Here is a 17,628-nt window from a genome sequence, read left to right as displayed (position 1 = left end):
AAAACTCCAAACCTACAACCTGATTTTGGACGACATTTCCTGGAAGGATTCCTACTACCAAAGATTCTTATTTCCAAGCTTCACAGCAAATGCTCTAGCAAGCAAACAACAGTAACCTAAAAACACCATCCAACCTGGAACTGAGTAAGTAATGTTTAGTCTGACTTTTACAACATTACAGTGTTATATTTTGCTTTATAAGGACTGAATGCTAAGTTAAGGCTACCAAGCATGCTAGGACAGAACATATCTGACTGCAACTTCAATTAGCACTGAGGTGTTAAGTGAAAGTTGTCAAAGCCCTTGAGCCCAACAGTGGCAGGAGAGTTTCACAGCCTACCCCACCAAAATGCAGAGGTCGTTGAAGCCCCCTCCCTCTGTTCAGAGGTCATTACAATACAGTACTGTTTGGATGTAAAAAAAAAATGATAAGGCACGAAAAGAGTACAAAAAGAAGCTCCTTATGGAAAACCAAGAGACACTTTTTGCTGACTATTATTAAAATGGGAACATAAGCAACTTCATCTTCCACACAGACCATCCCCTGTGCAGTGATATATTAACACACTACCCCTTTGTTAAGGGGGGGGGGTGTTAGCGATGGGTGGAAACTTAGGATATTAGACAACAAGGACTCTGAGTCAGCCAATGTCAACCTGTGCAAGTCTGGAACAGTAATGCTACAGGACAACCCCAAACAGTTTCAGTCTGACTTTCATATAATCAAAGAGCTAGCTCAGCAGGATAAGCTCTCTCTTGTGAAAGATACCCCCACCTCGAGCGTGTCAGACCAGATCTCTTCATTATATAACCCCACAGATGAACAACCGCAAGCGGAAAGAGATACATATCTGCACTCTGGACTGTGGTGAGACAACATCAACAGGAGAAAGAGCAGGAGCAGGAGAAGAACAGAGCTGCGGGGGTAGCCCGCCTTGGACTGTGGTGAGACAACATCAACAGGAGAAAGAGCAGGAGCAGGAGAAGAACAGAGCACTAGAGGACAAGGTGAAAGTGCTCGAGGAGAAGGTGAGAACGATGACGTGTGACATAGAACAACCCATTACAGAATTGGCTACCCCCGCAGAGAAGCCAGCAGAACAGCCCACCTTAGACCCTGACCATAGCCTCGGCATCACAGCAGGACAGACAACTGAAGAAAGCCCAGGGCAACCCACCCTCTCTGAGCATCCCTCCGTCAGCCACCCTGATAGCCTTCCTGACAATCCCCGCACACCCACTTAGGACATATACAAGCCACAGATTGTACTCCTTATGGACTCAAACTGGAAACTTATACAAGAAAATATACTTTTCCCCAAACACACAGTGTCTAAACTCTGATGTCCAAACAGCAAGCGCACCCTAGAACCTTCTGCCTGAGGACCACTAGTGTCACCCAGACACATAATAACACACACAGGCACAAACAACCTGATAACACAACAGGAAAGGGCAGCCACAGCACTCAAAAAATAGATTAAAAAAGCTTCTTCTACTTTCCCCAAAGCACAAGTGGTTATCTCCACCCTGCTAACATACAGCGGGTAAATGCAAGTCTTTGCTGTAACTGTGCCTCAAAACCAAATGTCTACCTGGCTCACCAGGCCAGGACTTGAATAGCCTTCACAACCAGGTTCACCTAAACAAGGCAGCAGTGCCCACCTTCGCATTGACCCTAAAGGACCTATATCAACACCCCCACACCAAACCAATCAACCCCCCCCTCCAAGTCAACCATGCCCACACCCCATTTAGGCTCCCTCAGATCAGATCAGACCTATACCTCTCCTGCCCAGCCCATGCCCCCCACTCCTGCAAAGAGGGCTTCAACATGAAAGTCACACATAAGCCCAGGCTGTGAGCAGGCAAACGAATAAGCCCTACCCCCACTCTTACACTAGCCCAAGCCAATTGCATGTACCAGATGCTCAGCAGACTCTGCTTACACTTACTGGTCGAAGCACACAACTAACAACAGTGGACACTTTATGGAACATTTATGAGGCCATCCAAGGCCTGAGGTCATCTACCTTTGGCCTAAAGAGCAGGAACCTGGACTTCCCAAAATACATCAGAAATATAGACATTGTCATACTACAAGAAACATGGTATAGAGGAGATGGACCCACTGGTTGCCCTCTAGGTTACAGGGAGCTGGTAGACCCATCCACCAAGCTACCAGGTGTGAAAAAGGGAAGGGACTCAGGTGGTATGCTAATTTGGTATAGAGCAGACCTAACTCAAAACAGGAACATTTTACATTTGGCTAGAAATTCAAAAGGAAAATGTCCTCCTGTGTGCTACCTATATCCCCCGATTAGAATCCCCATACTATCCCCCTGGAGGGGGAAATCAACCATTTCCAGGCCCATGGACATGTTAACTAGTCTGTGGCGGCCTAAATGACAGAACTGGACAAGAACCTGACACCTTCAGCACACAGAGGGACAAACACCTACCAGAAGGTGACAGCATTCCCTCCCCCATATGCCCCTCTAGGCACAACAACATAACAAACAAAAACGGGTCACAACTCCTGCAGCTCTGCCGCACGCTGGGTATGTACATAGTCAATGGTTGGCTTCGGGGGGACTCCTATGGTAGGTACACCTTAAGCTCATCTCTTGGCAGTAGTACTGTAGACTACTGCCTCACTGACCTCAACCCAGAGTCTCTCAGAGCGTCTCTCAGAGAAAAAAATTGTAGACCTCCACAAGTCTGGTTTATCCTTGGGAGCAATTTCCAAACGCCTGAAGGTACCACGTTCATCTGTACAAACAATAGTACGCAAGTTTAAACACCATGGACCATGCAGCCGTCATACCGCTCAGGAAGGAGATGCGTTCTGTCTCCTAGAGATGAACGTACTTTGGTGCAAAAGTGCAAATCAATCCCAGAACAACAACAAAGGACTTGTGAAAATGCTGGAGGAAACAGGTACAGAAGTATCTATATCCACAGTAAAACGAGTCCTATATTGACATAACCTGAAAGGCCCCTCAGCAAGGAAGAAGCCACTGCTCTAAAACCCCCATAAATAAGCCAGACTACGTTTTGCAACTGCACTAATAAAATAAAATAAAATGTTATTTGTCACATACACATGGTTAGTAGATGTTAATGCGAGTGTAGGGAAATGCTTGACAACGTTCATGGGGACAAAGATCGTACTTTTTGGAGAAATGTCCTCTGGAGTGATCAAACAAAATAGAACTGTTTGGCCATAATGACCATGGTTTTATTAGGAGGAAAAAGGGGGGGGGGGGCTTGCAGGTATTTTTTTAAAGCTTGGTCGCAAATGGGTCTTCCAAATGGACAATGACCCCAAGCATACTTCCAAAGTTGTGGCAAAATAGGACAACAAAGTCAAGGTATTGGAGTGACCATCACAAAGCCCTGACCTCAATCCCATAGAAAATGTGTGGACAGAACTGAAAAAGATTGTGCGAGCATGGAGGCCTACAAACCTGACTCAGATACACCAGCTCTGTCAGGAGGAATGGGCCAAAATTCTCCCAACTTACTGTGGGATGCTTGTGGAAGGATATCCAACATGTTTGACCCAAGTTAAACAATTTAAAGGCAATGCTACCAAATACTAATTGAGTGTGTGTAAACGTCTGACCCACTGGGAATATGATGAAATAAATAAAAGCTGAAATAAATCATTCTCTCTACTATTATTCTGACATTTCACATTCTTAAAATATAGTGGTGATCCTAACTGACCAAAGGCAGGGACCTTTTACTAGGAATACATGTCAGGAATTGTGAAAAACTGAGTTTAAATGTATTTGGCTAAGGTGGATGTAAACCTCCGACTTCAACTGTACATAAATAACAAGTGTGCGTTTAAAATTGGCAAAAAACACATTGATTTCTTTCCACATGGCCGTGGGGTGAGACAGGGATGCAGCTTAAGATCCACCCTTTTCAACATACAGTGCCTTGCGAAAGTATTCGGCCCCCTTGAACTTTGCGACCTTTTGCCACATTTCAGGCTTCAAACATAAAGATATAAAACTGTATTTTTTTGTGAAGAATCAACAACAAGTGGGACACAATCATGAAGTGGAACGACATTGGATATTGGATATTTCTAACTTTATTAACAAATCAAAAACTGAAATATTGGGCGTGCAAAATTATTCAGCCCCTTTACTTTCAGTGCAGCAAACTCTCTCCAGAAGTTCAGTGAGGATCTCTGAATGATCCAATGTTGACGTAAATGACTAATGATGATAAATACAATCCACCTGTGTGTAATCAAGTCTCAGTATAAATGCACCTGCACTGTGATAGTCTCAGAGGTCCGTTAAAAGCGCAGAGAGCATCATGAAGAACAAGGAACACACCAGGCAGGGTCCGAGATACTGTTGTGAAGAAGTTTAAAGCCGGATTTGGATACAAAAAGATTTCCCAAGCTTTAAACATCCCAAGGAGCACTGTGCAAGCGATAATATTGAAATGGAAGGAGTATCAGACCACTGCAAATCTACCAAGACCTGGCCGTCCCTCTAAACTTTCAGCTCATACAAGGAGAAGACTGATCAGAGATGCAGCCAAGAGGCCCATGATCACTCTGGATGAACTGCAGAGATCTACAGCTGAGGTGGGAGACTCTGTCCATAGGACAACAATCAGTCGTATATTGCACAAATCTGGCCTTTATGGAAGAGTGGCAAGAAGAAAGCCATTTCTTAAAGATATCCATAAAAAGTGTTGTTTAAAGTTTGCCACAAGCCACCTGGGAGACACACCAAACATGTGGAAGAAGGTGCTCTGGTCAGATGAAACCAAAATGGAACTTTTTGGCAACAATGCAAAACGTTATGTTTGGTGTAAAAGCAACACAGCTCATCACCCTGAACACACCATCCCCACTGTCAAACATGGTGGTGGCAGCATCATGGTTTGGGCCTGCTTTTCTTCAGCAGGTACAGGGAAGATTGTTAAAATTGATGGGAAGATGGATGGAGCCAAATACAGGACCATTCTGGAAGAAAACCTGATGGAGTCTGCAAAAGACCTGAGACTGGGACGGAGATTTGTCTTCCAACAAGACAATGATCCAAAACATAAAGCAAAATCTACAATGGAATGGTTCAAAAATAAACATATCCAGGTGTTAGAATGGCCAAGTCAAAGTCCAGACCTGAATCCAATCGAGAATCTGTGGAAAGAACTGAAAACTGCTGTTCACAAATGCTCTCCATCCAACCTCACTGAGCTAGAGCTGTTTTGCAAGGAGGAATGGGAAAAAAATTCAGTCTCTCGATGTGCAAAACTGATAGAGACATACCCCAAGCGACTTACAGCTGTAATCGCAGCAAAAGGTGGCGCTACAAAGTATTAACTTAAGGGGGCTGAATAATTTTGCACGCCCAATTTTTCAGTTTTGGATTTGTTAAAAAAGTTTGAAATATCCAATAAATGTCGTTCCACTTCACGATTGTGTCCCACTTGTTGTTGATTCTTCACAAAAAAATCTGTTTTATATCTTTATGTTTGAAGCCTGAAATGTGGCAAAAGGTCGCAAAGTTCAAGGGGGCCAAATACTTTCGCAAGGCACTGTATTTACAGATGGGCTTCTCTCAAGAGAAGACAGGCTATGTGCAAACTGCCTACAAAATGAGGTGGAAACTGAGCAGCTCTTCCTAATCTCCTACCAAATGTATGACCATATTAGAGACACACATTTCCCTCAGATTACACAGATCCACAAAGAATTAGAAAACAAACCCATTTTTGATAAACTCCCATATCTATTGGGTGAAATACCACAGTGTGCCATCACAGCAGCAAGATTTGTGACCTGTTGCCACAAGAAAAGGGCAACCAGTGAAGAACAAACACCATTGTAAATGCAACCCATGTTTATGTTTATTTATTTTCCCTTTTGTACTATTTGCACATAATATGACATTTGCAATGTCTTTATTCTACTGGAACTTTCGTGAGTGTCATGTTCACTGTTAATTAGTATTTTTATTTATCTTTTGTTTATTATCTACTTCACTTACTTTGGCAATGTTAACGTATGTTTCCCATGCCAATAACGCCCTTATAATGACTTGAAATAGAATTGAGAGATAGAAAGACAGAGAGAGAGAAAGAGAAAGAGAGGGCATTAGTGTTCATATTGTGGTCCTCTCATTTATTTCCATTGGATAATGAGATGACCTCATAATAATGAAGTTTGTAATGAGGTAGCCATTTTTTTTTTTTTATTATAAGAGAAGGGTCAACAGAGAGACACACAAAGCGTGAGAAGGGGAGATTAAGTTTGTTTAAGAGAAGTAATGAAAAGGAGAGAAAGAGAGAATGAGGAAGCATCGACAAAGAGAGAGGGAGAGAGAGAGAGAGTGTGTGTGTGTGTGTGTGTGTGTGTGTGTGTGTGTGTGTGTGTGTGTGTGTGTGTGTGTGTGTGTGTGTGTGTGTGTGTGTGTGTGTGTGTGTGTGTGTGTGTGTGTGTGTGTGTGTGTGTGTGTGTGTGTAAGTGTGTGTGTGTGTGTGTAAGTGTGTGTGTAAGTGTGTGTGTAATTGTGTTTGTGAGAGAGAGAAAAAGAGAAACAGAACTAGACAAAAAGAGAGAATACCAAAAACGAGACATATACATATCCTTTCAGTGATTGACAAATGTCCAGCCGTGAGAAGATGCTTTGTGACAAGAGGCAAGCCTGGCTCAGACCATCTGAGTTTCCTGAGGTCTGACGGTCTCTCTGCAGAGCCAGAGACAGTTAGTGTTGCCTCACAAGTTAGCGGTTATTTAGGGAATAGGGACCCCATGGAGGTTAATTACATTCACTTTTTTTCATATCTTGTTTCTTTTTTTTAAAGAGGAACATCTTTGTCAATTCCACACCCCCGCCGTCAACCTTTTAAAAACATGATTTTTAGGATAGATTATGATTACAGTCACGCTTTAAGGGCCCAAGAAGGGGATGAGGAAGGAACTGTGGGCTCCTGCACTTATTTGTATTAGTTAGTGGGTGAGGAACACAGAATTTCATCCTTGTTTTACTTTCTTGTTATCGCTGCGGTGTGTGTCTGTGTACCGATGATCTGCTTAAATGTGACTCACTGAGGAGCGTGTATCAGACTTGCTAATGATGATACATCAACGTCGCTACATTGAAACACACTTCAGTGGAGACACAGTCATTCACTTGAATAAGAATGATTTTGTTGTTATAGTTAATGTGTTGGATATGAATGGACTTTATAAATAATTAATGATCATCACGGCCTTGAAACACTGTAGTGGTTGGACAGACAACCGCTTGAATTAGAAAGATGTTTTTGTCGTTTTAGTTATCGTGGTGTAGCTCAGATGGAGCTTGTAATGCCAAGATATTGGATTTCACTCCTGGGATCACCCATATGTATAAAATGCATGCACGCATGACTGTAAGTCATTTTGGATAAAAGTGTCTGCTAAATGGCATGTATTATTGTTATATATTATCGTACTAGATGTGGACGGGTCTTTATGAATTATATGCTTTCATTGCAGCAATGAGAACATAGAGTAACTGTAAGGATTCTCCTCCTCTTCTGAGGAGGAGTAGGAAATATCGGACCAATGCGCAGCGTTGTAAGTGTCCATGTTGTTTATTAAAACCGGAACACTGAAGCAAAACAAAAATAGAACAAAACGCAACAGTTCTGTCAGGTACTCACACACAACACTAAACAGAAAACAATCACCCACACCACACAGGTGGGAAAAAGCTACCTAAGTATGATTCTCAATCAGAAACAACGAACAACACCTACCTGATTGAGAACCATGCCAGGCCAAACACAAAACCACAACATAGAAAAAAGAACATAGACTACCCACCCAACTCACGCCCTGACCATACTAAAACAAAAACATAACAAAAAGAACTAAGGTCAGAACGTGACAGTAAAACCTGAACCTATAGGGGAGGGTCTGGGTGGGCGTCTGTCCGCGGTGGCGGCTCTGACGCGTAACTCACTGGTATACATAATACAGCTGTATTTTTCAGTGGTGTAAAGTACTTAAGTAAAAATACTTTAAAGTACTACTTAAGTAGTTTTTTGGGGTGTCTGTACTATACTATTTATATTTTTGACAACTTTTACTATTACTTTATTACATTCCTAAAGAAAATGATGTACTTTTTACTCCATACATTTTCCCTAAAACCCAAAAGTACAATTTTACATTTCAAATGCTTAGCAGGACTACTGCCTCTTATCTGGCGGACTCACTAAACACAAATGCTTCATTTGTAAATTATGTCTGAGTGTTGGAATGTGCCCCTGGCTATCCGTAAAAAAATGTAAAACTAGAAAATGTTGCAGTCTGGTTTGCTTCATGTAAGGAATTTAAAATTATTTATTATTTTCCTTTTGATACTTGATGATATTTTAGCAATTATATTGACTTTTGATACTTAAGTATACTTAAAACTAAATACTTTTAGTATTTTACTCAAGTAGTATTTTACTGGGTAACTTTCACTTTTACTTGAGTCATTTTCTATTAAGGTAGCTTTACTTTATTCAAGTATGACAGTTGGGTACCTTTCCATCGCTGTATTTCTTTCCTGTTTATGGTCAAACTTGAATCAAAACTATTTCTTAACAGTGATGGTCATCCTCCCTATTTCTCCTTCTCTATTTCCTCAATGTTCCTTCTCTCTGAGAGTTTTCCATTCACCTTTCACCCTGAAAGGTTTCCCAAGTTACACTCGTTTCAGGACCATTACCCTCCCCTCATTCTCCTCCACGTCAACCCAAATCCAACCCCTCCTTCTGTCTTTCATCTGCCAATCCTCCCTTTTGTCCTTTTTGTTTTTTTACTCGCATTCTATCTCCACCCTTCTTTTTCTCATCCTCTCTTTCTCTCCCATTATCCTCATCTTTTCTCTCAGTTTCTCTCATCCTCCTCTACCTCCTTCCCTCGCTTTCTCTCCTCCCACTCAGTCTGCAAACTGACCTGAGATCAAAACTTACGCTGACAGACAGTTTAATGAATCCAGTGCTTCTTAATGCTTCGCACACTCTGGAGGCCAAGCCTTTCCTCATGTGACATTTTCATGGAAAGCTTTATTGGCAGACAACAGATAAAACAGCAGCCAGGAGAAGTCAAGGTGTTCAGCGGAATCATGTCAGCCGGGTTATAACTCTCCGTTGTTATTATTTAAGATTTACTAGGTTCCTCCTTAGAGAGGTTCCTACCTCTCTCCGCGGCCCGTCGACATGAAAACACTGAGTGAGTGTGCAAAATGTAGTGTGAAGGAGCAACGGTCATGTTTGATCTCTGTGCTTTCTAACCCACGTTGACATTGAGAGACAAAACAAGATATAGTGCACATGTACAGGATGTAACAGATATACACAGGAGATGAGAGAGACTAAGTGTTACATATTTCATATTTCATTTTTCATGATCTTACAAATCATGTTTAATGAAAATAAAGCACCTTGGAGTTTTGTGTGTGTGTGTTTTAAGGGGATGCAGGCAGAGTGCTTCAGATTGAATTGTTATGTAAAGGCGTGTCAGATTAGATTGTCTGGGCATGGCTAACTTTATCCGACAGGAATGTGTACACGCACAGCCACCAACAGAGGAAGGGGGAGAAAGGGGGTGGGGGTGGGTGTAGATACACATGGGTGGGTGGAGAGAGAGGGTGGGTGGATATATTTAGAGAGAGAAGAGAGAAAAAGACAATGAGACACATAGCTGGAGAGCTGTGGGGGGTGGGTGTAGGCAAGAGGATGGGGAAAAGGAGAGAGTGAGGCAGGAGGGTGTGAGGAAGGGAACAACCCCCTTGCAGCAGAGGAGAGGAAATGCCATGGTTAGAGTTCAGTGAAGTGGTAAATAAGTAGCATCAGCGTGTCAGGGCGTTTAAGGGGGAACTGGAGAGGAAATAAAAAAGGTACATGATCAGTTATTGGTTCTGGGAGCCCAGGGAGCCAGAGGAGAGAGAGGAGAGATAGGAGAGAGAGGAGAGAGAGGAGAGATACCTACACAGCCAAGGAGAGAGAGAGGAGAGAGAGGAGAGATCCCTACACAGCCATTGGGAGAGGGAGAATAGATACCTGCACAGCCAATATGATTGTATTTATAGATCGATGAGATGACTGAACAAAGGCAAAGTGCAAAGTTATGGTCATAGACAAAACAACCACATCAAATAAAAATCTACATTGATCAAATAATATGGAAAACAACCACTTTTTGTGCAGTATTAATCTATAGGCAGGCACAGCAAGGCACAAGGCAATAGTGATGGGTTCTCCTGTGGTTATATTTCTATGGCCAGGCAGAACAGAGGCAATAGTGGTGTGTTTGTTGTGTGTGAGAGAGCGAGAGAGCGAGTCTAATTCAGTAAACACCTCTGAGGAGCAGCGCCTAGGTAGGTGCATATTGTATTAAGTGTGTTTATAACTGTAATTTATGAAGTAAATTAAGATTTTCGCTATAGAGGTTTCTCCTGGGAAAATATTTCATTATGTTTGATAATGACCCAATAAACACACATGCGTGAGCACAACCACAAACACCTGTACACACACAGACATGCACACACACACAAGCGTGCACATGCACACACACATCGGCCCATCAGATATTTCCCATAAATCCTACAGTAAATGTAGTGAGGACTGTGTGAAACATATTAGCTGTGGTACAGTGAGCAACGCTAAACAAGCCTCCAGGCTAGAGCTGAGCCCACCCCTCTAACAAGTAGGCTGACCAGATAAGACCTCATATAACAGGGGCGCGAGATAGCCATTCAGAGAACAATATGTTTTCACAGGTGCCAGGCCACATTACAATAGAAATCTAGATAGCTGGACAGCCAGTGGCTACAGCTGCGTAACAGTTAAAGCTTTGAGCCTGCTCCAAGCTCTGTCTGATGTGAAAGCTTGCTGAGAATATCACTGCATTGGATCATAATGGAAGATTTTAAAAATATATATAGATACAATACCAGTCAAAAGTTTGAACACGCCTACTCATTCAAGGGTTTTTCTTTATTTAAAAAAAACTATTTTCTACATTGTAGAATACTAGTGAAGACATCAAGACTATGAAATAACACATGGAATCATGTAGGAACCAAAAAAAAGATTCTTCAAAGTATCCACCCTTTGCCTTGATGACAGCTTTACACACTCTTGGAATTCTCTCAATGCCAAGCATGTGCAAAGCTGATTCCATATGTCTTATTTCATAGTTTTGATGTCTTCACTATTATTCTACAATGTAGGTTTAAGGGAAGGTTACTCGTGACTCCCAAGCTCAACATTTTTAACAAACTACTTCCCAGTTTGAAGTTAGTCCCTAGCCAGATTACTCACAACATTTTGCAATGAGTAGCTAGGTTTACATCCAATTGGCAACAGATTTTCATGCGAATATTCAAAAATATGTATAAAGAACCAAACTGAATTGTTGTGGATAAAAATCAGTCCGTGATGACATAGTGAACACAACATGTACTTTTTGCTTAAGTTTTCATGGACAAAATACAAATCTAATGTTCAATGTGTTCAATTTTCAACTCTAGCGATTGATTTGTCACAAAAACTGTTGCAGGTACAGTGCAGGTAGGCTCTGTTGGTAGGTTAGGCATGATGAGATTATTATGGCAGTCAAGCATTGATCATCATGATACCAGAATAAGACACTCAAAACTTATTGGAAAAGAGCATCAAGCTCATACCATGCACTTTCACCACCCTATGAAGTTCATCATAACATCTACAGCCTAATAAACTGCATGGTTTCCTGAGTCGTAGTGGGAGGACCAAAACACCCTATCACCGCATGACTCCAAATTTACTTTGATATGATACTAAACTAGACACTCTAATGTACTTGTCATCTTGCTCAGTTGTGCACCGGGGCCTCTCACGCCTCTTTCTATTCTGGTTAGAGACCGTTTGCGCTGTTCTGTGAAGGGAGTAGTACACAGTGAATAGCCTGGAATAGCCTTAATTTGTCAGAACAAGAATAGACTGACGAGTTTCAGAAGAAAGTTATTTGCTTCTGGCCATTTGGAGCTTGTAATCAAACCCACAAATGCTGATGCTCCAGATACTCAACTAGTCTAAAGAAGGCCAGTTTAAATGCTTCTTTAATCAGGACAACAGTTTTTAGCTGTGCTAACATAATTGCAAAAGGGTTTTCTAATGATCAATTAGCCTTTTAAAATGATAAACTTGGATTAGCTAACAGAGAGAGTGAGAGATGCAGAGATGGAGGGATGGAGAGATGGAGGGATAGGGAGATGGAGAGATGGAGGGATAGAGGGATGAGAGATGGAGAGATGGAGAGAGTGAGAGATGGGGGGATGGAGAGAGTGAGAGATGGAGGGATGCAGAGATGGAGGGATGGAGAGATGGAGAGATGGAGGGATGGGGAGATGAAGATGCAGGGATGGAGAGATGGAGGTAGAGTGAGGAAAAGGTGAGGTGGATGAAGTGAGAGATCTAAAGGAAGATAAATGGAGGTAAAAATAGGGAGATGGTGATGATGATGATGATGATGATGATGATGATGATGATGATGATGATGATGATGATGATGATGATGATGATGATGATGATGATGATGACAGAAACAGCTAGGTTACATTCCTGTCGAGGAGCCTAAACCGACCTAAAAACTGCACAGTGATTAGATGAGATAAAAGAGGGGAAAGAGAGGGAGACAGGGAGGAGAGAAAGGAGAAGCAGGATGACAGACAGGACTAACAGCACAGCGTTTCCACAAAGAGGAAGCAGGGGGGTTAGAGTGTAGTGTAGTGTAGTGTAGTGTAGTGTAGTGTAGTGTAGTGTAGTGTAGAGTATATGCGCGCGTGTGTGCGAGGGGTGCATGCATGTGCATATTGATGTTCACATTTAAGTGAGTATGTGAGTGTGGGTATGATATTGTTAAGATTAAAAAAACATCTGCGTGACCTATGTATTCTACATACCTCCTTACACTATGAGTGAGATGACAACACACACACACTGTAAAAAAACCAGGTGTCAACTAAACAATTCAGGGAAAACCAGGACTCCAATGTACTATCCTTTATGGTCAAGGTGACTGTTTTCTATTGACTTTGTTCTCTGGGTGTGTTAAGTTACACTTTCTGTGTGTTAGAATAAAGAACACTGTTTGAGAAGGTTGCTTGGGTGAAGGATTTAGATCAAGAAAGCATTATTTACAATATCACAATGGAGCAGTTACAGGGTGCATCATTAAATACACGTTCATGCAGTATACACAAAGGCATGCCTCTCAGTAAGTACATAGACAGTGTACACATTAAATACACGTTCATGCAGTATACACAAAGGCATGCCTCTCAGTAAGTACATAGACAGTGTACACATTAAATACACGTTCATGCAGTATACACAAAGGCATGCCTCTCAGTAAGTACATAGACAGTGTACACATTAAATACACGTTCATGCAGTATACACAAAGGCATGCCTCTCAGTAAGTGCACAGACAGTGTACACATTAAATACACGTTCATGCAGTATACACAAAGGCATGCCTCTCAGTAAGTACATAGACAGTGTACACATTAAATACACGTTCATGCAGTATACACAAAGGCATGCCTCTCAGTAAGTACATAGACAGTGTACACATTAAATACACGTTCATGCAGTATACACAAAGGCATGCCTCTCAGTAAGTGCACAGACAGTGTACACATTAAATACACGTTCATGCAGTATACACAAAGGCATGCCTCTCAGTAAGTACATAGACAGTGTACACATTAAATACACGTTCATGCAGTATACACAAAGGCATGCCTCTCAGTAAGTACATAGACAGTGTACACATTAAATACACGTTCATGCAGTATACACAAAGGCATGCCTCTCAATAAGTACATAGACAGTGTACACATTAAATACACGTTCATGCAGTATACACAAAGGCATGCCTCTCAGTAAGTACATAGACAGTGTACACATTAAATACACGTTCATGCAGTATACACAAAGGCATGCCTCTCAGTAAGTACATAGACAGTGTACACATTAAATACACGTTCATGCAGTATACACAAAGGCATGCCTCTCAGTAAGTGCACAGACAGTGTACACATTAAATACACGTTCATGCAGTATACACAAAGGCATGCCTCTCAGTAAGTGCACAGACAGTGTACACATTAAATACAAGTTCATGCAGTATACACAAAGGCATGCCTCTCAGTAAGTGCACAGACAGTGTACACATTAAATACACGTTCATGCAGTATACACAAAGGCATGCCTCTCAGTAAGTGCACAGACAGTGTACACATTAAATACACGTTCATGCAGTATACACAAAGGCATGCCTCTCAGTAAGTGCACAGACAGTGTACACATAAAATACACGTTCATGCAGTATACACAAGGGCATGCCTCTCAGTAAGTGCACAGACAGTGTACACATTAAATACACGTTCATGCAGTATACACAAAGGCATGCCTCTCAGTAAGTGCACAGACAGTGTACACATTAAATACACGTTCATGCAGTACACACAAAGGCATGCCTCTCATTAAGTGCACAGACAGTGTACACATGTGCTCTCTTAAATACATGGATGCCCACACACTTTCACTCATGGAAAATATGCACTGACAGCATTCTAAGCATTAGTAGTGTTGGGCCAGTACCCCGAAAGGATACAGGTTTGAATACCTGAGCCGACAAGTGGAAAGATCTGTTACGGTGCCCTTGAGCAAGGCACTTCACCCTAATGTGCTCCAGTGGAGTTGTACTACTATGACTGATCCTGAATATCAACACATTTCACTACACCTATCATACTACTATGACTGACCCTGAATATCAACACATTTCACTACACCTATCATACTACTATGACTGACCCTGAATATCAACACATTTCACTACACCTATCATACTACTATGACTGACCCTGAATATCAACACATTTCACTACACCTATCATACTACTATGACTGACCCTGAATATCAACACATTTCACTACACCTATCATACTACTATGACTGACCCTGAATATCAACACATTTCACTACACCTATCATACTACTATGACTGACCCTGAATATCAACACATTTCACTACACCTATCATACTACTATGACTGACCCTGAATATCAACACATTTCACTACACCTACCCAGTGTATGTGACAATAAAACCTTTTTTATATATATTTTTTTCTTGCTTCAATCTGCAAACCGGCATCTCTGACAACCCAATATAAGCCCCTTGGTCTTTAAAGCCGCTCATAAAGATAAGCAATCTCACACACAACTCCCACACCAGCTGTAAAGCACTTCCTAACACACACACACACACAAACAGATTTCTCTCCCATTCATTTCCCCCATGGTTGTGATAAGTTTGCACACCCGAGTAGAAAGGAAGAGAAACACAAACGAGTCTAAACAAGCAGAAACCAGTAACTCACCAGTAACTCATCAATAACTCATCAATAACTCACCAGTAACTCACCAGTTACTCACCAGTTACTCACCAGTTACTCACCAGTAACTCATCAATAACTCATCAATAACTCACCAGTAACTCATCAATAACTCATCAATAACTCACCAGTTACTCACCAGTTACTCACCAGTTACTCACCAGTTATTCACCAGTAACTCATCAATAACTCATCAATAACTCACCAGTAACTCACCAGTAACTAACCAGTAACTCACCAGTTACTCACCAGTAACTCACCAGTTACTCACCAGTAACTCACCAGTAACTCACCAGTATCTCACCAGTAACTCACCAGTTACTCACCAGTTACTCACCAGTAACTCACCAGTAACTCACCAGTATCTCACCAGTAACTCACCAGTTACTCATCAGTAACTCACCAGTAACTCACCAGTATCTCACCAGTAACTCACCGGTTACTCACCAGTTACTCACCAGTAACTCACCAGTAACTAACCAGTAACTCACCAGTTACTCACAAGTAACTCACCAGTAACTCCACTGCATGTATTCCTCACCAGTAACTCACCAGTAACTCACCAGTTACTCACAAGTAACTCACCAGTAACTCCACTGCATGTATTCCTCACCAGTAACTCACCAGTAACTCACCAGTTACTCACAAGTAACTCACCAGTAACTCCACTGCATGTATTCCTTATATCGCTCCTTTACACCTGTCCTCTGATAATCTGTTGTCCCTTTTCCTACTCTCCTGGGACCATTCCTCCTCTCCCTCTGTCGTGGGCTGTTTGGGTAGAAGTGAAATGATGCTGGGAATATCCTTCAGAATACTGAACAGAGGAGTCACACACCATCTCTATCTCTCTTCTTTTTCATATGCTTCTTCCTCTTCTTTCCTATGCTCTGTTTGTTCCATTCTTACATCGCCCCATTTTTCCCCCTTTATTTCTTTCACATCTCTCTTTCACTGCTGCTCGGTGTTCTCAGTTCCTCCGTTCCCAGGCATCATCAGTAAGGACTCCATCTGTCCCTCTCCTCCTCTTCTCTCTCTCCCTCTATCTCTCTCTCTCCCTCCCTGCTGTGCCCTCTGTTTCACTCTCTTCTCCTCAGAGTCATCTCCTCAACTATAAGCCTACTCATTTCCCAGCCTGAGCACAGTGGCTTTGCAGGTGACTGTCAGCATGTATGTGTGTGTGAGTCTGAAAGTGTATGTCAGAGTGTGTGCGCAGGCGCATGTGTAAGAGAGAACAGGAGGGAGAGCAGGAGTCAGAGACACAGTGAATAAACAGGCAGTTATCCTCTTAGATGCGCCATTCAGTGTGCTCCCTCTGTCTCCCGCTCTCTTTCTCTCGCTCCTTCTCTTTCTGTCTCCCCCGCTCTGTCTTTTTCTCGCTCCCTCTCTTTATGTCTCCCTCACTCTGTCTTTCTCTCGCTCCCTCTCTCCATTTCTGACCTTTCTGTCCCTCTCAGTGTCACCGCGCAAGTCCTGTATCCTTGTCAGCGGAGAGAGACCGAGAGAGAGCAAGAGAAAGAGAATGAGAGGGAGGGATAGAGAGGGAGGGGGAGGGAGGGAGAGCGAGAGAGGGCGGAGTGAGAGATGGGTGAGAGTAGGAGATAGGAGAAGGTGGGGCTTGTGTCTCTGTCTAATTAAAAAACAGAGTATGTACAGCTGCAGAGAAAGGGAGCGAGGAAGAGGGAGAAAGAGGGAGAAAGAGAGATATAATTGAATTGAAATTGAATTGATTGAGAGAGAGAGAGAGAGAGAGAGAGAGAGAGAGAGAGAGAGAGAGAGAGAGAGAGAGAGAGAGAGAGAGGAAGAAAGAGTGGGAGGGAGAGAGAGGGACCTTAAATTGAATTGAGAGAGAGAGAGAGAGAGAGAGAGAGAGAGAGAGAGAGAGAGAGAGAGAGAGAGAGAGAGAGAAACCCTGGCATGTGAGGTGGGAAAAGGAAGGAGGTATGACACGACACCAAGGTTGGCTGTATAGGGCTGGAAGAAGGGCAGAGAGGGGAAGCAGAGAAGAAAAGAGAGAGGATAAGAGATATGAAGAGAGGTTGAATTCTGCAGATGTATTTTACTCATAATATGAACAGAAGCAGCACAACCAGAGAATCATGAGGGGAACAATGGAATGCATATGAGTAAAGCATACACCGTATTCGATGTCCA

General features: G+C 42.3%; 1 protein-coding gene across 1 annotated transcript in view; it reads right to left on the bottom strand.

Annotated features, from left to right (window-relative positions):
* LOC109892401 (mucin-2) overlaps positions 1-16,966 on the bottom strand; it is a 51,304-nt gene extending 34,338 nt beyond the window's left edge. The window contains exon 1 of the mRNA XM_020484902.2: positions 16,132-16,966. The gene's annotated coding sequence lies outside the window, so the exon portion shown is untranslated. The remainder of the gene's footprint in view (positions 1-16,131) is intronic.
* Positions 16,967-17,628: the final 662 nt, after the last annotated feature.

This window comes from Oncorhynchus kisutch, linkage group LG6, assembly GCF_002021735.2.
Source record: "Oncorhynchus kisutch isolate 150728-3 linkage group LG6, Okis_V2, whole genome shotgun sequence".
NCBI classification, from domain to species: domain Eukaryota; kingdom Metazoa; phylum Chordata; class Actinopteri; order Salmoniformes; family Salmonidae; genus Oncorhynchus; species Oncorhynchus kisutch.
The sequence above is the reverse complement of the archived record's forward strand: the minus strand, read 5'-3'. Positions and strand labels throughout refer to the sequence as shown.